This window comes from Phocoena sinus, chromosome 1, assembly GCF_008692025.1.
Source record: "Phocoena sinus isolate mPhoSin1 chromosome 1, mPhoSin1.pri, whole genome shotgun sequence".
Lineage (NCBI taxonomy): Eukaryota > Metazoa > Chordata > Mammalia > Artiodactyla > Phocoenidae > Phocoena > Phocoena sinus.
This window is the reverse complement of record NC_045763.1, coordinates 63,059,329-63,081,628: the sequence shown is the minus strand read 5'-3', so window position 1 is coordinate 63,081,628 and position 22,300 is coordinate 63,059,329. Positions and strand designations below refer to the sequence as shown.

Here is a 22,300-nt window from a genome sequence, read left to right as displayed (position 1 = left end):
TAAAGAGTGCAAGAGTGTTCCCTTTTCTACACACCCTCTCCAGCATTTATTCTTTCTAGATTTTTTGATGATGGTCATTCTGACCAGTGTGAGATGATATCTCATTGTAGTTTTGGTTTGCATTTCTCTAATGCTTAATGATGTTGAGCATTCTTTCATGTGTTTGTTGGCAATCTGCATAACTTCTTTGGAGAAATGTCTATTTAGGTCTTATGCCCATTTTTGGATTGGGTAGTTTGTTTTTTTGATATTGAGCTGTGTGAGCTGCTTGTAAATATTGGAGATTAATCCTTTGTCAGTTGCTTCATTTGCAAATATTTTCTCCCATTCTGTGGGTTGTCTTTTGGTCTTGTTTGTGGTTTCCTTTGCTGTGCAAAAGCTTTGAAGTTTCATTAGCTCCCATTTGTTTATTTTTGTTTTTATTTCCATTTCTCTAGGAGGTGGGTCAAAAAGGATCTTGCTGTGATTTATGTAATAGAGTGTTCTGCCTATGTTTCCCTCTAAGAGTTTTAGAGTGTCTGGCCTTACATTTAGGTCTTTATTCCATTTTGAGTTTATTTTTGTGTATGGTGTTAGGGAGTGTTCTAATATCATTCTTTTACATGTACCTGCCCAGTTTCCCAGCACCACTTATTGAAGAGGCTGTCTTTTCTCCACTGTATATTCTTGCCTCCTTTATCAAAGATAAGGTGACCATATGTACGTGGGTTTATCTCTGGGCTTTCTATCCTGTTCCATTGACCTATATTTCTGTTTTTGTGCCAGTACCATACTGTCTTGATGACTGTAGCTTTGTAGTGTAGTCTGAAGTCAGGTAGCCTGATTCCTCCAGCTCCATTTTTCTTTTATTTCTTTCTTTCTTTTTTTTTTTTTTTTTGTGGTATGCAGGCCTATCACTGTCACGGCCTCTCCCGTTGCGGAGCACAGGCTCCGGATGCACAGGGTCAGCAGCCATGGCTCATGGGACCAGCCACTCTGTGGCATGTGGGATCTTCCCAGATCAGGACACAAACCCGTGTCCCCTGCATCAGCATGCAGACTCTCGACCACTGCGCCACCCGGGAAGCCCCCTCCAGCTCCATTTTTCGTTCTCAAGATTCCTTTGGCTATCGGGGTCTTTTGTGTTTCCATACAAATTGTGAAATTTTTAGTTCTGGTTCTGTGAAAAATGCCATTGGTAGTTTGATAGGGATTGCATTGAATCTGTAGATTGCTTTGGGTAGTAGAGTCATTTTCACAGTGTTGATTCTTCCAGTCCAAGAGCATGTTATATCTCTCCATCTATTTGTATCATCTTTAATTTCTTTCATCACTGTCTTATAATTTTCTGCATACAGGTCTTTTGTCTCCTTAGGTAGGTTTATTCCTAGATATTTTATTTTTTTGTTTTGCAGTGGTAAATGGGAGTGTTTTCTTAATTTCACTTTCAGATTTTTCATCATTAGTGTATAAAAATGCCAGAGATTTATGTGCATTAATTTTGTATCCTGCTACTTTACCAAATTCATTGATAATCTCTAGTTGTTTTCTGGTAGCATCTTTAGGATTCTCTGTGTATAGTATCATGTCATCTTCAATGTTTTGTTGGATTCTGTTTTCTAGTATTATGTTGAGGATTTTTGCATTTATATTCATCAGTGATATTGGTCTGTAATTTTCTTTTTTTGTAGTATCTTTGTCTGGTTTTGGTGTCAGGGTGATAGTGGCCTCATAGAATGAGTTTGGGAGTGTTCCTTCCTCTTCAATTTTTTGGAAGAGTTTGAGAAGGATGGGTGTTAGCTCTTCTCTAAATGTTTGATAGAATTCACCTGGGAAGCCATCTGGTCCTGGACTTCTGTTTGTTTGAAGATTTTTAATCACAGTTGCAATTTCATTACTTGTGATTGGTCTGTTCATATTTTCTGTTTCTTCCTGGTTCAGTCTTGGAAGGTTATACCTTTCTAAGAATTTGTCCACTTCTTCCATGTTGTCCATTTTATTGGCATACAGTTGTTTGTAGTAGTCTCTTATGATGCTTTGTATTTCTGCAGTGTCTGTTGTGACTTCTCCTTTTTCATTTGTAATTTTATTGATTTGAGTCTCCTCCCTCTTTTCTTGATGAGTCTGGCTAATGGTTTATCAATTTTGTTTATCTTCACAAAGAACGAGCTTTTAGTTTTATTGATCTTTGCTATTGTTTTCTTTGTGTCTATTTCATTTATTTCTGCTCTGATCTTTATGATTTCTTTCCTTCTGCTAACTTTGGGTTTTGTTTGTTCTTCTTCCTCTAGTTCCTTTAGGTGTAAGGTTAGATTGTTTACTTGAGATTTTTCTTGTTTCTTGAGTTAGGCTTGTATAGCTATAATCTTTCCTCTTAGAACTGCTTTTGCTGCATCCCATAGGTTTTGGATTGTCGTGTTTTCATTGTAATTTGTCTCTAGGTATATTTTGATTTCCTCTTTGATTTCTTTAGTGATCTCTTGGTTATTTAGTAATGTATTGTTTAATATCTATGTGTTTGTGTGTTTTTTTCATGTTTTTTCCCTGTAATTCATTTCTAATCTCATAGCGTTGTGGTCAGAAAAAATGCTTGATATGATTTCAATTTTCTTAAATTTACTGAGGCTTGATTTGTGACCCATGATATGATCTATTCTGGAGAATTTTCCATTCACACTTGAGAAGAAAGTGTAATCTTCTGTTTTGGGATAGAATGTCCTATAAATATCAATTAAATCTATCTGGTCTGTTGTGTCATTTAAAGCTTCTGTTTCCTTATTTATTTTCATCTTGGATGATCTGTCAATTGGTGTAAATGAGGTGTTGAAGTCCCCCACTATTATTGTGTTATTGTTGAGTTCCTCTTTTATAGCTTTTAGCAGTTGCCTTATGTATTGAGGTGCTGCTATGTTGGGTGCATATATATTTATAATTGTTATATCTTCTTCTTGGATTGATCCCTTGATCATTATGTAGTCTCTATCCTTGTCTCTTGTAACATTCTTTATTTTAAAGTCTATTTTATCTCATATGAGTATAGCTACTCCAGCTTTCTTTTGATTTCCATTTGCATGGAATATCTTTTTCCATCCCCTCACTTTCAGTCTGTATGTGTCCCTACGTCTGAAGTGGGTCTCTTGTAGACAGCATATATATGGGTCTTGTTTTTGTATCCCTTCAGCAAGCCTGTGTCTTTTGGTTGGAGCATTTAGTCCATTCACGTTTAAGGTAATTATCGATATGTATGTTCCTGTGACCATTTTCTTAATTGTTTTGGGTTTGTTTTTGTAGGTCCTTTTCTTCTCTTGTGTTTTCCACTTAGAAAAGTTCCTTTAGCATTTGTTGTAGAGCTGGTTTGGTGGTGCTGAATTCTCTTAGCTTTTGCTTGTCAGTAAATCTTTTGATTTCTCCATCAAATCTGAATGAGATCCTTGCTGGGTAGAGTAGTCTTGGTACTAGGTTCTTCCCTTTTATCACTTTAAGTATATCATGCCACTCCCTTCTGGCTTGTTGAGTTTCTGCTGAGAAATCAGCTGTTAACCTTATGGGAGTTCCCTTGTATGTTATTTGTCATTTTTCCCTTGCTGGTTTCAATAATTTTTCTTTGTCTTTAATTTTTGCCAGTTTGATTTCTCTGTGTCTCGGCATGTTTCTCCTTGGGTTTATCCTGTATGGGACTTGCTGAGCTTCCTGGACTTAGGTGGCTATTTCCTTTCCCATGTTAGGGAAGTTTTCGACTATAATCTCTTCAAATATTTTCTCAAGTCCTTTCTCTCTCACTTCTCCTTCTGGGACCCTTATAATGTGAATGTTGTTGTGTTTCATGTTGTCCCAGAGGTCTCTTAGGTTGTCTTCATTTCTTTTCATTCTTTTTTCTTTATTCTGTTGAGCAGCAGTGAATTCCACCATTCTGTCTTCCAGGTCACTTATCTCTTCTTCTGCTATTGATTCCTTCTAGTGTAGTTTTCATTTCAGTTATTGTATCGTTCATCTCTGTTTGATTGTTCTTTAATTCTTCTAGGTCTTTGTTAAACATTTCTTGCATCTTCTTGAACATTGCCTCCATTGTTTTACCGAGGTCCTGGATCATCTTCACTATCATTAATCTGAATTCTTTTTCTGGAAGGGTGCCTATCTCCACTTCATTTAGTTGTTTTTCTGGGGGGTTATCTTGTTCCTTCATCTGGTATATAGCCCTCTGTCTTTTCATCTTTTCTGTCTTTCTGTGAATATGGTTTTTGTCCCACACACTGCAGGATTGTAGTTCTTGCTTCTTCTCATTGGTTTCTAAATAGTTTAGTTTACCTGAATATAAAGTATCAACTAGTATTTTCTTCCCATAGAATCCATATATAACTCAGAATAGGATTGCTTAAATTAATTTCAATTTATAAAAAAAGTATTTACAAAATGCCAAGATTGTCTTGGTACTATAAGTAAATTCACTATATAACACTATTGTTATAAATGAGAAATTAGATATAAAACATTGTATAATGTGGCAATTATAATTAGTATTAATTTTTAAGAACATAGAAAATATTAAAAGCATGCCCATAAATGTTTATTATTTATGTCAAGAAGTCCAAGCTATACAAATTCTGTTTGCTTGGAGATGATGTTTTGTAATTATTTTATGGCCCTGGCAACAGTGGTTACTCATACATTCAATAAAAAGTTGTTGAAAACCTACTGCCAAATGCAGATCTGAATGTCACCCTAATAGTGTGAGAAAATACATAGTTGGGCAACTTCAATCCAGTGTGATGAGGGCTGTATTAGAGGTAAGCAGGAGTGCTGTGTGAGTATGAGGAAGGAGGACCTCATGTGTGGAGAAGACAAGGCTTTTCTGAAGAGAGAGTGCCATCTCCAGTCCTGACATTTGTGTTTATGTGCATTTGTGAATTCAGGTGGTCATTATGACTGGATTCCTTCTCTGTAATGTCAGGCATAGTTTCTTTATGTGGTAGATTTGTGGAACTACAAGTTATTTACAATTTTGTATTATTAGGAAATAATTATCTACTGAGAAGATTTATAATATAAGATTAAAACATATTTTAAAAAATGTCACCAAAGTTTGCCATTATATGAGCAATATACTTAATTTCTGAATTAACCACATTTATTGGTTCCTGGAATATTTCATTTTCAATCTACCATTGCTCCCTGTAATATAATATACCTGGATTCTTTCTCACAGGAAGGTGATTTAATAGTTCATACTAACTAGAGATGTGATTATGAGTAGAAGTATTTTTTTGTGAATTAAGTCCATGAGCGTCTTCATAATTCCTAACATGAAACTTTTAGTTAAGGATTTTTTTACACTGCCTAATTTATCACCATGCCAGATCCATGTGTATTTTTTTGTTGTAAGAACAAAAACAACAACAAAATGATCTAATCATATGGAAAGACTGAGTCAGTTTTGCAAACGTTTTATAAAAATCAACAGGACAAAAATGTATCTGGCTCCATAAATACTGAATTTGTCTTCATTGATTCTTGTGAATCACACCTTGGTTCTACAATATGCCCACCCTGTCTTCTGCTCCCCAATTAAATTACCAGAAAAGAATCTGAACATTTGACTGCAATTAATAGCTTTAGAATTTTTATACATCATTGACTTTTTCCAGTGTGATCAGAAAGATGCAAGGTTTATTCCTCTCCATCAGAATTATTCTTATTTCCATGCCTTAGGCTATGCCTATTCACCATGAATTCCCTCCAACCCTTCCTTCTACCCACCACTCCACTGCCTTCCTGATTGACTACCTCAATTGGCTTGTCTTATATAGTCTTCTCTGTCTGTTCCATGATAGTACTGAGTCTCCATCATATACCTGACATATAGCATGGCCTATCTTTTAAAGGCTCTTTCCTTTGTACTTTTTTTTTTTTTTTTTTTTTTTTTGGTGGTACGCGGGCCTCTCACTGCTGTGGCCTCTCCCGTTGCGGAGCACAGGCTCCGGACGCGCAGGCTCAGCGGCCATGGCCCACGGGCCCAGCCGCTCCGCGGCATGTGGGATCCTCCCGGACCGGGGCACGAACCCGCGTCCCCTGCATCGGCAGGCGGACTCCCAACCACTGCGCCACCAGGGAAGCCCTGTACTTTTTTTTTCTATGGTGACTTCCTAAGTCTTACTCACATTAAAATGTTTTACATTTCAGGAAGTGGGGATATTTTATGTTTCTTTTTATCTAACTCATGGCCAGTCATCTTTCTCTATCTTATATTCATTGATATTTTATATTCATTGATATCTTATATTCATTGTTGTGTGAATGGAAAGATTTAAAAACTCTTATTTGATCTTTCCTAATTTTATATTTATCACATTCCATACAGTTTTCATGTGAACACTGACTCTTTTGATTATCACCTTCTTTTTTTTTTCTATTTGCTTAGATAGAAAAGTTTATGAACAATTAAGTGCTCATAATTTAAGTGATAATGAAAGGTGAATGTTAAGTAGTGATCTGGATTATAAGAATCTCTTCAGAAATTGAACATTTGTATCTTTAGAGCTTAATCTTCGCTTCAATTGTTGTTAGATTTTTGATAAATTTGGTGTCCAGCTGCCCACCACCAAGCTTGGCTTCCTGAGATAAGTTCCAGCCAAATGTGTTAATTTGGTCTTGTCCATTTTAGGCACCTAACCTATGAGCCATCTGCCACCCTGGGTATAAGTACTGAGAAGAAGATTATTTCAAAGCACAACATGACAAAAGGCGAATATGGCTTAGGAATTATTTGGGCAAAAAAATGTTAATTTAATAAAGTAAAAAATATTGTTTGAAAAAAAAAATACTCTGTGACCCTGCTGCAAAAGTCAAACATGAAGTTATTGTTTGTTGTATACAAGCCAAACCCGCTAAATATTAATACTATATAAAAGCATATTATTATAATGTTATATATATACATATATATTGTTTTAATGAGATGAGTGGCTCTCTCTTACACTTTTAATGCTTTTAATAACTCTTTAATATCTGCCTTAGTAGAAGACAGATGGATTCTCATTTTGATTCTGCATTTAGTCTGTAACAATATTATATTTGGTTGAATATAGAAAGAAAATCTTGCCTTATCAAATATAGAGTTGAAAAAGAATGAGTACATTAATAGTGTTTTCAGAAAATTTTGATATTCTTCTTTTATATTCCATCAAAACTCAACAAAGTGGTATTTTTGAAATGATTAATTACAATATGAAATCTCAAATCATATCAGTGAACTTTTTCTGCTCTATTACATAAAAATTCATTGTTTTATCCTGCACTTTGAATACACCTTTACCCATGCTTGAATTTGTAAGGTCATGTATTGGTCAATTAGAAAATATTGGTTCACTGAGTTATGCACTTATTCCACAATTACATTAGAAAATATCAGAAAAATAATTATATTTGTGACTATTGCCACTAATATGATCTGAACAATACTATATGAACTAGAAAGCTCTCAAGATTATGATAGCAGAATCAAGATGTCAGAAATTTTAATTTTTGCTGGTTTTCATCTTTATAACAAAAACTGTTGTAAAAGACAGTGCTTTATCTCCAACCGAATGCCTGCCAAAAGCCTTACTCTTTATAACCATGATTTGTCCATCAGTTATGCCTTTAAGTAAAAATGATGCTTCGTGAAAAATGTGACTAATTCAGCTTGATTCTCAATCACCCACGTACTTTTTTTTGAGACAATCACTGTAATTTGAAATTCAACAAAAGTATAATACTGTATGCATACCTCCCATTTCATCTTCTAGAATCTTAATAATGTTTACTTAAGGTTTTAGTATTCTTTTCAACCCAGTGGCACATACCATGGCTCTGAGTTGATTATTGCTAAAATTTCAGGGGTTTTACCCACTATTGCTTTTGCAAGATATTTGCAAATGTCAGCAGAGTGAAAAAGGCAAACAATGTCTCATTATTATTATGAAACTACTTTTTACTGATGGAGTAAGTGAGACTTGGGGACTCCCAGGGGTCTGTAGACCACAGTTTGAGAACTGCTGCACTAAAGAATAAAAATTAAACTTTGCTGTTACTGTTGGAATGTATTCCAGAGTCTAGTTCATTCCTTCATCACCTAAACTTTATTATATAAAAGTGAATCATGGACCTAAAAGACCAAATGCAATTCAGTGAGTATTATATTTCTGTGGTCTGATTAGTACAAGGAAATGTGCTAACATAATAATTGTTATTATTATATTCATGGCTACCATTTACTGAGTGTACAGTATGTGTCTGACACATAGATCTTGGTACTATAAAGTACATTGATTCCTTACAATAATCTATCAAGTCAGTACTACCATTGTCCTTCTTTTATAGATAAGGAAACTGAGACAAAAATTAAGACTTTGCCTTTAACTTCAATCTATACTTTCAATATTTACTTAGAAAAGTGATAGGAGAAAAAGGAGTCAAATAAGAAGAAAAAGATTCATAAATCTCTGTTGGTATTGAAGAGGTATATCTCTTCAAACTAGCCAGAAAATAAAAATGCCCAGTTACTGTGAAATAAGTGCATCTTTTTTTTTTTCCCATTTGATTTTACATCTTCACAAAATAAATGGAAAGGTAAAGTTTTCAAAAACTTTAGAAATGACTGTATCAATAACTGTGTTGTGGAGGAAGAGGTGACAAGCACTTAACTGGTTTGGGGGGGTTTTTTTGGTTTGTTTTTGCTAATGGATATTTTTAACTGGTGAATCACCCATTGTTTTTAAAATTCTGGCAATATACTTTATCAAAGTAAGGCGGAACTTGACTGCTTAATTTTGTGTCTTGTAATCATACATATCAAATTATTTTCTAGTGGCATTGAATATAAAATAGCTAGCACTTTGTTAGAACATATAAACATTTAAAATAGCCTAACTAAAGAAGCACTTTAAATCATTCCATAATTGACAAAAGAAAATAATGATATGTTTCTCTTTGAAACTAGATTGCCTCAGGAGACTGGTATAGACTGTAATGAAAAAATGTTTTCTCATTACTTAATTAAGCCATGTTTTTATAGGTGATGCTCTTTAACTAATTATAATCTACTTTATTGTAATATCCCTACCATTGAAAAGATACCAGTACTTATCTTTCTAAAAGAGCCTTATTAGGAATTCTGTTCTAGATATTCAAGTCTTTCTACATAAAAATTATATAGGAAGAAAAAAATATCTGCAGATTTCTGTGGAGAGCTGAAAATATGTAACTCTAGTTCATCATTTGAGTGAATAAATTTAATGTAAAATAAAACAAAATTTCATTTCTATTCAGAGAGTTAATAACAAAATCTTATCACAATGTAGCAGAAATATGTTGACATAAAACTAAAGGTAGGGGCTTCCCTAGTGGTACAGTGGTTAAGAATCTGCCTGCCAATGCAGGAGACAATGGTTTGAGCCCTGGTCTGGGAAGATCCCACATGCCTCAGAGCAGCTAAGCCCCTGCGCCACAATGACTGAGCCTGTGTTGTAGAGCCCACGAGCCACAACTACTGAGCCCGCGTGCCTAGAGCCCGTGCTCTGCAACAAGAGAAGCCACTGCAATGAGAAGTGGTGGAAGAGTAGCCCCCACAACTAAAGAAAGCCTGTGCGCAGCAACGGAGATGCAAGGCAGCCAAAAATAAACAAAACAAAACAAAACAAAAAAACCCTAAAGGTATACTTGTTCTGGTTTATTTGTATTTTTACATCTAAAATTACATGAACTAATATTTGACATTTATATCAGTATTTCATAGTTTGCCAAGTTCTCTATGTGTATAATTATCTCCATTCCATTCTATTACTGCTAAATATACTACATTCTTTAGTGTAGAATATATTCCCAGGTGACAGGATCTCTAATTTACAGATGAAAAACAGTAGAGATATAAACTTTTTCCCAGATCATGCAAAATTAGTCTTACAATCAAATGGAATTATGTCCAGTTCCTTATAGTTCTCTTTTTTGACTGTATTGAATCTCCACATTTATTCAACAGTATCAATAAAATTATTGAAAAGTATTTTTATAAGGGGGATTGTTCAATTTGCTCCCTTAAGTATATTAAATCATTAGGATAAATATTTTTCTGAAATATATGCATATGTAAATTATTGGTTAAAAAGTTATTAGCTATGTTTTCCAATAAATTGTTTTTTTTTAATCCAAGAGATTTAATTGACAGTCATTCAATAAATATTTTTTAAGAGATGCCCATAGACAGACACTGAGCAGGACAGCATATCCAATCCATTATATATCAACATTTTCTCAACAATCAACTTTCCCAAAGTATAAAATTAATATTTTGTTGAACTTGGACTCCAGATATTTGGAAAATATTGTTAAAGTGCTATACGTAGTATATCAGTTTAATATAAATGGATTCTTAATAAGCATAGTTTACCAATAATTTGGTTTTATGAAAATGTGTTTACTGTTTCTGATTGTTTTATCCACAAAAGCTCTTCTAAATCTTAAATCACCAGCTTATCTGTTCTCAATTTTTTCTGTCTCAAAAAATGACTTCAATTTTTGTTTTAATTAGAAGATCAAAGACCTCCCTGTGAGAGCACATACAATACCCTCAGCCTCTTTACTATATGTTCTATCTCTGTCCTAGCCCCCACTTTTTTTGAATTATCTCATCCCAAATAGTTCATAGGCACAGTATATGTCCATTTTTACACCTATCTAATTCATATCTCCTTAAGTACTTTGAAATGGCTGAGGGCATCATACATAATCAGGAAAAAGGGCTAATAAGATACATCTTTTTGAGATCTTGAAGCAATTAAAAGGCAAACTCAGAACCATTTTTTTAAAGTTTTTTGCACTGAGAACAAAATAAAGATAAGTCACTTTAAAACACCAGCTATAGTATTATGCCCTCGTGAATGAAAATGAAAATGAGATATAATGTCATAAAATGTAACATGAATGATTCTCCTCTTCTTTTTTAATGATGGTCTCAACTGTGAGGATTCAGTGTCTTTGGTCTCTAACTCATTGCTCATACCTGTGTACTAAAAAAAAAATCAACTTGTAGAGTGAGAACAAAATAAAATGTTAAGGTTAGTTCATTGGAAGACATGATCATTAAATAAGGTCAAGATTGTAAATGTAGAAAGATAGCAAGTCATATAAATAGCAGCATCAAATTATGAGGCACTTTAACACCCCATACAGAATTAGTATCATGGGGTACTTGTGTGCAATGAAGTTTAGGACACTGCTATTTCTTGAATAGTCAGTGTTCCTATTGGTTCAAATAGAAACCAACATTTCATAAATGTTGAAATTATTTGTGTTTTCTTCTTACATTATGCCACATTTTTCAGAAATAGGTTTGTGCCAAAACTCAAGTATAATCATCTGGTAACAATGTGTATTTGATGTTTTTAAAAATAGCATTTCCCATACACACTCACAAAATTGCCTGACCTTCCTCCTCCACAGAATTAATCATGCCATCTGTGCTCACATTGTATTTAATCATACTTCTGGTCTAACATTTCTCACATCACATTGCATTAGAGTTAGCTGTATGTCTCTTTGTTTTTCCCATTAAACCATGTGCCCATGAGAATAGAGATATCTCATTTGTCTCTGTATCTCCACCAGCTCTGGCATCATGTCTAGCACATAGTAGACATTCAGTAGGATAGTATCTGCATTTTTTTTTTGAAAAGCAATCCAGTAAATGAATGGAACTATTTCTTTTTTAGTTAACAAAAGTCACCTGTTGCATATCACTCTTGAGGATGAAACTTTGTTTAAAAAAATAATAAAGGATTGTAAGTGTAAAGAAGATTAGAAGATTAACAAAATTCAAGTTCTGATGTCAGTTTAATAGAAATATAACTAGGCTTGAACCTGCACTTCTAATATTTGTCCAGTGTTATCTTCAAGGCAACATTTAAATAGATGAAGGTCAGAAAGTCAGTCCCTCATGCTTCTGGCTCTTAGAGTCTTGCTGTGTCAACCCAATCGGGTTTTCTGATACCTGGAAATTCAAGTAGGTAGTGACTTAGAGCGAGGAGACCTTCCAATATCAATATGTGGGTTGGGGGAGAATGAAGAAGACATAGAAAATTAGAAGAACCTGGTCACTGCAAATTGAGCCTCAGTATTTTAACTAAAAATCACTTTCAAATTACATATTAGGGCTTCCCTGGTGGCACAGTGGTTGGGAGTCCGCCTGCCGATGTGGGGGACGTGGGTTCATGCCCCGGTCCAGGAGGATGCCGCAGAGCGGCTGGGCCCATGGGCCATGGCCGCTGGGCCTGAGCGTCCGGAGCCTGTGCTCCGCGGTGGGGGAGACCACAACGGTGAGAGGCCCGCATACTGCAAAAAAAAAAAAAAAAAATTACATATTACATATATGTAATTACATATAACAGTGAAAGTTTGTGACCTTTATTTCCTAAAGAAAATTATTTATGTTTGTTGTCTTTCCAATTCTGATCCTGTGTCAGAAAAGTTCTGCATTTGCAATATAATAAAGTAAATCATACTTCAAGCACTTAGCTTTGACTGTCCTCAATATAGTTTCATATTTGCTTATTGTTTTATATTGCATTCTACGAGGGCATATAATTTTATTTTTAAACATTGTTATATGTCCCAGCAGTTCTGACAACTTGATTTAAATCTTCCATGACAAGTTGTAAAAAGGAGACCGAAAATATTTTGAGTGTTTCTCATAAATCAGAATTGATGGCTATAACCTAGTAACATCTTTAATCCCATAACATTTTATTCTCATTTTGAAAGTAAATGTAAGACTCTTAATTGTTATGTATAATAGCTTTGGAGTAGAAGTGAGAATCAATGTGTATGTATATGTACATCATATAGCTCATTTACACTACTTTGATTATTTTTACACAGATTTTTTTTTTGTCTTTTTAACACAAATTGGAACAATACTGGAAAGAAGTCAGACTAACTTCTGGAAAGAAGTTAGTCTGGATATATGAAAAACAGATTGTACTGTTTCATATGCTGTGAACTGTGAGCGAGCCACAGTGCTGTAAAAGATAGCAAGAATCAACAGTTTTTTCCACTTAAAATCTCAACATTCTTGACTTTTCACACATCACTGCTTAGGGAACTGAAAAACGCAAAGGTTCTACTGATATGATGACTATTGACTGAAATGGCTGGATTGGATAGCATTTATTGGCTTATGGTTTATCTCTCTAAAGATTCTTTTATTCTTAAAATCAATTTTGATATTTGGAGCTTGCGTGCTGAAGATGAAAAGAAAAGAAAATGGTGAGGAAGGAGGAAATGATGAATTTTTTTCTCATTAAATGGAGAGGTCAGAAAATCTAAAGACCTTTACAAGGAACCTACTGAATGATCTTTGTGATTATAGTCGAGAAAAACATTTTGCAGCCATTTACATAATTCAAGTTGTCATAAAGTCATCACAGTATAACTTTTATATGCAGTTTTAGCCTTCTAGCATTTTATTCTTATCCTGACATTTTACTGTGTGACTGTTTGGTAAAATTAAGCCAGTCATATTAAGGTTGGGGGATTTGGTGATCATGACCGTTCCAATTTTAATTTCTCATACTTTTCTATTAAAATTAGATGTTTCATTAAGGTGAATTTACTCAACCTTTAAGCATAAAATAACTACTTAGAAAATACATACACTGCATTTAACTGATTTTTAGACACTCCCCCCACCCTTCCCACATTTTAACATCTTTAAAATAATGATATGTCTTAAGATCCATGAATCTTACACTTGTGGTCAGTCAGGCAGTAGTCTTTGCATGTGCATGTACAAACTTCATCCAAGCTATGCTTATTTTTGTCACTTCATTCGAGTTATGTGCATTGTTAAGAGTACAAGGGTGAAGTTTAGTTACCATTTAAAATGTTTTCAAATATTGCACTAATGATGTTAAAGTAAATTTATGAGTATTCTGTTCCCAGAAGACATGAAAAAAGAACAAAAAGGTATAAATTTGATATTAGTGGAACAAATATTCAATATTAGAGGAATTAATATACTTTTAAAGCTATAAGCAAGTACTTTATAAGATCTAACAAAGGAAGATACAATTAATTGAAGATGTGTCATTGTTACTGAAATATTTTTAATATAATTGTATGACATTTCCACACAAATTAATGAAGGCAGTAGACATTGGCAGATCCTTTGGACTAAATGAAAAAAAATTCACAGTTTATAGAGCTGATATTAACCATTCGTATATCAAGTAGAACTTGTTAAGTCATTTTATAATAGCACATAGGGAGAATTTTCATCACTGGTAGTGCGTAAAGGCAGGGTCCATGTTACAATTACAGGAAACTAAGAATTACTGGAATATGTAAATGCTAAAATAAAATACACTCTATCTAAATGAATTCTTTATTGAAAAATTAAGATGAAAGATTATAACTCAAAATAATCTATCTTACATTATTGTCAAAATCCTCAGTTGCCTTAAATTCCAAATATTTGGGGTGCTATTTAATTTTGTATATATTGCAGTCCTATTTAAGTATAAGGTAACAATGTCATTCATCACCTCTTCTACATTTGCAGGCCAGCAATTTCTCCAAATTTATCAAATTGTTTTCCAAGCTGGTATGATCTATTTGAACTTTTCTAATTGTTCTTCTAGTCAAAGACAGCATAAAGTAGAAAAAGATAAAAGAAAATGATAAACCAGAAAACAATATTTTTAAGAAAAAACATATTGAGTATTCACTTCTATATCAGGAGTAGATTTGGCTACAAGTGATAGAAAACATTAAATGACAGTTGTTAAAACAAGATAGAAACGGATTTCTGTCACATATTAATTTTCAGAGGTAGGTGGTTCAGGTCTAGTGTGGTATTCCTGACTGTCACAGAACCAGACTCCTTCCACGTTGTTGTTAGGGTTTACATCTTCTTTATCCCCAAAGTGACCTCATGGCTTAATGTCTCTCCAGTGCCAATATCACAGCATCATTCCAACTACCGGGAAAGAGGACAGGAAAGTAGAAAGCCATACATTCTCCCATTTTGCCAGACAAATTGTGCTTTCCCTTTCCTCCACCTCCAATGCTTAGGCCAGAACTTAGTCATATGTGTGCCCCTGCCTGTGCAGAAGGCTGAGAAATGTGATCTTTATTATGGGTAGCCAACTAAAAAGTAGAGGTGCTTTTTCAGCTCAAGAAGGAGAGAACTGGTTGGGAAAGCCTCTGGCTCATCTTCCCGCCAATCATAGGAGATCTTTTGGCAATCAAGAGAGCAATGAAACATTATGGTTTCCATCAAGAGAAGATTTTTTGTCTTATTTTGCTTAAAGTGTTTGAGATAAATATAATATTAATTTGCCATCAGGGCTTATGTTATTCCTTAAGTGTCTTAATCCTCATTTAATAAATATTTATTCATTAATAATTCTGTGCTTGGTACTTAAGTTACCACTTTTTTGAACAGTTTCAGGATTACCATTCAAGTTGAATATCATATGAATGGTCCTCACAGAGCTGTGCAGTACAGTGGTCCTGACACTTTAAAATAAAAATTGCAAATCTAAATACTGAACTGAATTTTAACTAGTTTCATCAAAATCTGCTTTGGATATGAATCATTTAAATTGACCCTGTAGCAATGGAAAAGTCTTATTTTGTTTTTAGATCATAAACTCTTACCAAATGTAGATGTGTATTTTTCCACTGTTAAGCAAAACATTTTAATTTACTCCTTTGCTGTGGTCTTGTATTCTTAGATCTGTAAGTTGGGAATTTAAATGCTTTTCCTTGTTAAAATATCATGTAGAAGATGGTTTTTCTTATAAATGAAAGTAGAAAAAGTTTCAGCATTTAGAAGCTTATGTTGCCAAGTGTTGGGGTGTGGGCTGACACTGTGCTAGTGAATTAAGTGGCAGATTTATAACTATATATTGTTAACCAGTATATGAATACTTGCTTTTAAAAAGCTCATTTTAAAATATATAATCTTCAGTCTATAAGAATCTACTTCTTTTGTCAAAGAGATGGCTGAGTTAAGTGATTGATTAAAATAGTTATTATTGTAAAGTTCAATATGTAAAATATACTGTTTTGAAGTCTAAAAGTAAAATGGTGAAAGTAGAACTTCTGTTGATTAAGGTTTTATTTTCAACCATGCCACTTTGCAAAATAAGACTGAATAAATTAAGGTGTTTTATGCAATCTTCTGCTCTTGTTTTTTTTTAATACTAAAAAATAAGATTTTCTAATCTTTGGCTAGTATTTTTGTACTATAATGACTAAAATTAATTTGAGCACTTATTTCCTTTTATCTTGCCACCATATTTTGAGAGAAGGAGCAATAAAACATTGACTGTTGGTAGAACATAAAAGACCCATATTATATAGCTTTTTGCACTTTCTTCAATTTCTGTGACCCAGGTAATATCATTAAAATATTCAGAAAATTTTAACTACATAGTCTAAGAAGTGTCTTGTAATATTCTACTGAGATGGAAGTTTGATGCTATATTCTCTAATTAATTATCCCAAATTACACATTAAGTTGTTTCAAATCTACTTGCCACTGTTACATGGAACACAGGGAAAGGAGAAAAAGTTATTAAATTTTTAAGTTTAATCTCAATTATTAAAATGACTTCTTGTGAGACTATGTGTTATTATCTCAATTTGCTAGAAATCATTTTATTATAGTTAAATGTATGTCATTTTCTCTCCTTCAGTGATTATTTTGCAAGTACAAAATTGTATCTTCCCTGTAATTTTCACATAGATGCATATTGTAGTTAGTATTTCAGCATGTATTAAGACAAAAATAAATAAATGTGAAAATAAAGTTCAAACTTGAAACAAATAGACCATTACCAGGAATTTCCTGTGGTACTCTTAACCCCTTCCCCAAATGCTTCCTTCACTGGCATGACACAAATTTTTTAGATTGTATATTGCTCCTAGTAATACCCAGCTTAACTCATTTGGAGAGGGGAGAAGGCAGGGAGTGGGTGAACCTGAGGGAGGAAGAAGACTAGTTTCCTGAAAGCTGATAATGGAAATACCTTTGGGTTATGTCTGCATAACTGTTCTCGGTTTTCCTCCAACTTGAATTGCCACCATCACAACAACAATAAGAAAAATTGCCCTTGGTTTTAATTTTTAGGACACAGTGCATACCACCTTATAATTGTTGCCCACATAAGATATGCATTGTTTCTCAATCTGTAGATGAAAGGCTTCAGTCATTCCTAATTCTCTTTGTATTTCTAGGAATTTCACATTGGATATGATCCCTGAATATCATGATACAGTGGGAAAAAGCCTTGCCCCACCAAAAAGACAAAAAAAAGTACACTGACTATATCTTGTAGGCCTTTTCAGAAATACACAATCAAATATTTGGATTTCTTTTCATGTTTTTATAAAAATACCTCATTTTTATCTCCAAGATTTAAATCTTGCTTTTTTTTTTTTTTTGGTCAGGTTGCTAGTTTTAAAATTAACATATTTCATTGCATAACAAAAAAAATCTAAGTTATTACATCTTAGAAGAATAATTTTAGTTAAAATTAACATAGGTGTTTAAAAGAATTTATGCTTGGCAACTATAAATGTAGAAGCAGTTTAGATCTACCACCCCCTAGGAAAATAATTATCTGAACTGTGTACTGGAAGTTAGGAACGGGTCACTAGAATTACAGTGATAAAATTTTCAATTATTAGGAAATATTGAGTAAACACCAGGAGCAGTAACTCTTCACCCTCTAAACAATGTACTCACTTTTCTAAAGTACTTTGGTGGTGTTTCTTTAATTATGTCATGATCATGAGCCTCCTTCAATTAGGCCATTAGCCTATTGCAGTGGGTAAGTGTGGGTACTGAATAAACTGCTATGTGACTATCCTTGATATATCTCTGTGTCTCATTGTCATGATGGGACTGTGATATGATTGATGGAAAGATGCCAACAGATATGTGTATGAGAGAGGAGTCCTTTTAATTTTCAAGATACAATGTACTGTGCATGCATAGTGTGCCTATGGAAATCATGCCATATAGCAGATCATGTAGCAAGCATTTTCCTTATTTGGGACCCATCTGCCTGGCCTTCCAGGACATGGGAAGGAGCTGGGACCAATGACAACATCTGTAAAACATGAAGATCAAATTAGAAACTTTGAGAACCTCTTTTTTGACATTCATATGACATGTAGTCACAAGACCAGGATCTTCAGAAAAACAGAGAAACAAGAGAAATTTAAAAATTCCCTGTGTGAAAGGAGTCCCCAAATCCTGACCAGATCTTCATGTTTATCAGAAGTTTTCATGATACCAGAACCCTCCTGTGTGCGGAAGAAAACAGTCTTTACTGTGAAGTTGTGGAGATTCATCGTTAATTTCCCTGTTTACTATCCCCTTGGAAAGCCAAATGTATAAGCCTGCTTGCAGACTAGTTCAAAGTCATATAATTGATTTTCATGTTTTCGAGAGAACCAGCTTGGGAATCTTGGCAACTTCCCAGAACATGTTTGCTCTGTATTTTGACTCTAACAGGGATTACTTCCTGATAAAAATGTCCTTACTTTTGAGTCTCAAACTTAGATGTTACATGAGATATTTATTTATAACAGCATGCTACCACAAAGAATAAAAACTTCTCATTTGTTTCATCCTGTAGTTTAGTACTTTATACAAAATAAACGTATGAAAATATTAGCTCTCTTCCCTTTATCATTCTGATTTATGTATATATAAAGGAGAGCAAGATATTGTGGCCGTGTAACATTTATCTTCTTCTAGTAAAGAAATAGGCCCCTGTTTTCATACATACAGGAAAGTTGTGAAAGAGATAAACATTTGGACAAATATCAATGCCATTTATTGTGTTCAAATACTCTCTTCTGTAATTTCAAGTGATGGATTGAATTTCCTGGTGATTTTAATGGATTTTCCAGTCTTATACTCTTTTCAGATTTTCATAGTAATATTAAAATATTTACTTTATGTATTATTTTCTTTATGTTGCTTCTCACTGAATTAAAGTAATGAAATAATACCTTTGACCAATATCATCAGTACATTTTATATCATCCCTAGATTTTGTATTCCCTAAGAAGGACTTTATATTATGATGGTAAACCCTTGGAGTTGATGTATAGAGTTTAGTCCCAAAGAGTTAAAATGGTATAGTGTAGATATGTTTTCCGGGTTATAATTTGACATGGGATACATCTATAAGTGATTAAAAATGAACTGTTTTAACAAAATATGCATATAAGTTCCTATAATAAAGAATACCATATAATCTAGTAATAAAGGAATATATTACATGAAAACATCATGTCCCTGATACTAAGTTAGGAAGATAATTAAATGACATCTCTGGCCTTAAAATATATTTTTACTTTTTAAGGATTCTGTGTGTGCAATTCTTTGGTGCCAATAATCTCAGCAATATTATTGGTGCCAATAATCTCAGCGTTTAGAAGGAGTGACAGGATAATGTAGTTCCTAGATTTTCCATTTTGAGTCACAAAGATACCAACACTAAAGTGATATTAAGGAGTGTGTACCTGTTTGACTGATATTTTCTATTACATTATGTTTGGATTGATTATCAGATTTTTTTATGTACTGAACTTTCTTGATTATTCTGTATGAAATTATTACAAAGGTAGACAAAATGCCTTCTGTTTTTAAATTATAAAGCATCCTAATACTAGTGTTACCTTGGCGACACAGACAAAACAAAAACTATATGTATTCAATTACTGAAAAATCAGACAAAAATGAAAGTTCTGTTGTCTGATGGAGGTATTCCCTCCTTTTATTTTAGGCACAGAAAGATTAAGTAAGCATATACTTAGTGAGTGGTTCCATCACATACTAGTTCTATTACTTTAGAAAAAGTATTTGTCTCCTTCTTCATCAAGTTTAAAAACCATAGCCTAGAAATTAATGTTCTTTTACTTTAAAAATGTGTTAAATATTACTGATGTACTGAAAAGAAATAATAAACAAGAGAGATAATCAAGTCATCAATAACCTTATACATGGAAAAAAACTAAAAATCAGGAATTTAAACCAAGGGGAAACTATCCTACAATCCAATGCTAGAATCCCCAGCATTTGTAAAAAATATGGATGTGATAAACCCTATAACTCATAAACTATAACCTGGTGAGTCAAAGTAATAGCTAAAAAAAAAAAAACACCATTCTAATTTGGCATTACCTAATTTGATTTAATAGTGGTAATACGTAGAATATTTGAAACTTAATTAGTATTTTAGTTGCATAAGCGAAATATTATTCTTCTTACTGAATCATTGTTAAGAATATGTCTCATAAAGACATATGCATATGCCCTCCTAGACTGTAATTTACATTTTTAACATTTATAATTTGCAATTAACACTATCATTTGCCTTTTATTTAGGAAAGTATACTGAATCAGTACTCTTAAAATTTTAAGAAAAAAATCCATATTTTCTAATGTTCTTCCTAGAGTATATTATACTGTGATGCATTTTACTATCTGCCAAAACTGTTCTCTTTTACAGCAGAAGAAAAATTGTTCTTTATCTCTGAGCAGTGCCTTTTTACCGTAGCCAGTGGGATTCAATAGCACTGATTCTTTTTACAATCTTGGTTTAGAAAATTAAAGAAACTCAAGTAGCACTGCTGCAATCCATTCATGGCTAATACATCTTGTCTTGCATGACTGAGGACAAGTGCCCTCCAGATTAAATTTTGCTGCTCAGCACACTGCATTTTCATAAAATATAGTCCTTACATAGCTCCGTGAATATCCCAAGCATGTGGTTTAATTTAAACCAACATGCTTGAGTCACCCATTAAAATAAAATGTTTGTAATGTTCCAAAACTATTTTATAAATGAATCTTCTTAAAATAAAATAAGCAAACACTATAATTTCAAATGAGGTAAAACAATAACTATTCAGTGGTAAACAGAAAGATCTCCAGGGAGGATTACCTGAGTTACTAGGTGGGACTAGGCGTTTGTTTCTGAATATTCATTTGTGAAGAGGAAAGTGGCACTGCCAGCTGGTGCTGCAAGTCATTGTAAGTGCTGGACCGGCCCACTCTGCTTCCCTATGCCCCATAGCCAAAGCAGTGGAGATATAGTTGAGATGAATGGCCTAGCAAAAAGTTATCCTTTCCTGCAGTGCTCTATTTAGGCTACGTGCTGCCACATTTTCAATCATAGTTTAAAGGTGGTCTTAGATATGTACTTTGATAAAATGTATTCATAAAATGATAATATGTGTGTGAGTTCGGTAAGGGTAAATAAGAGAAAAAGGGATTCAAGAATGTGTAAAAACTTATTGTGATGTACACATATGCCAAATGGATGGTTTTTGCTATAAGAAATGTATGTCCTGAAGGCTAAGCATGCATGTTACTTTTATGTGCTTATTCAAACAAACCAATTGAAATAAGCTTTGATGCTACAAGTTTCTCTTCTGTGTGTGTGTATATGTGTGTGTGTGCTTCTGGTTTTATGTTAACATAATCAATCAGATAATGCCTCATAATCGTAAAAATTAACTTCACTTTAGAAATTATTCATGGAACTTTTGACCACATAGAAACAATGACAGGATCAAAATGAACCTATCATTTTAAAGAGAGAGGATCAGTTCACACTCTCATCATCATATGTGTACACATTTACCAATGTTCTGTAAATCAGTTGGAGGGACAGATTATTATTATTAGGAGAAAGTTAGTAGAATATTATGGATAAAGAACCCTGTGTGCATGTTGGAAGTTTTAGGGAATTGATAAATGATCAATTCACTAAAACAGATCAAATGATCTGTTTGTATAGGGATTGATAGTTACTGAGTTATCATGTAAAATTTTACTCTAAATAAACCTTTTACTAACATGGAAATATATAAAATTAATTGAGCCACTATTTATACATAGTTGACAGTATCAAAAGTCAGCAAAAAGACAACAAAATAGGTAGCAGAATCTGCATAACAAAAACTAAATGGTAAATGCAGAATAATTTAATGGAGAAATGATTTAATCATTGTCTATCATATGTATTATCATATATCAATATTTGAAATGAATTCTTATAAAATTTTAAAAATGATTAAGTAGTTATATTCCATCCAATGGGATTTCAGGTAATTTATTTCCAAAGAACCATTTAGTGACTCTGTTATATCATGCATCATTATTAGTTATTCAGTTATATTAGCAGATGTATACTTTCTTGCTTTGATGAAAAGTTAAACCAAAATGTTAATTTTATAGAGGTAACACTTGATTTTTGTTATA

At 33.3% G+C, this 22,300-nt stretch overlaps 1 protein-coding gene across 1 annotated transcript in view; it reads left to right on the top strand.

Annotated features, from left to right (window-relative positions):
• The window catches only part of NEGR1 (neuronal growth regulator 1), a 949,639-nt gene that overhangs the window by 68,975 nt on the left and 858,364 nt on the right, over positions 1–22,300 (top strand). The gene's annotated exons all lie outside the window — the stretch shown is intronic.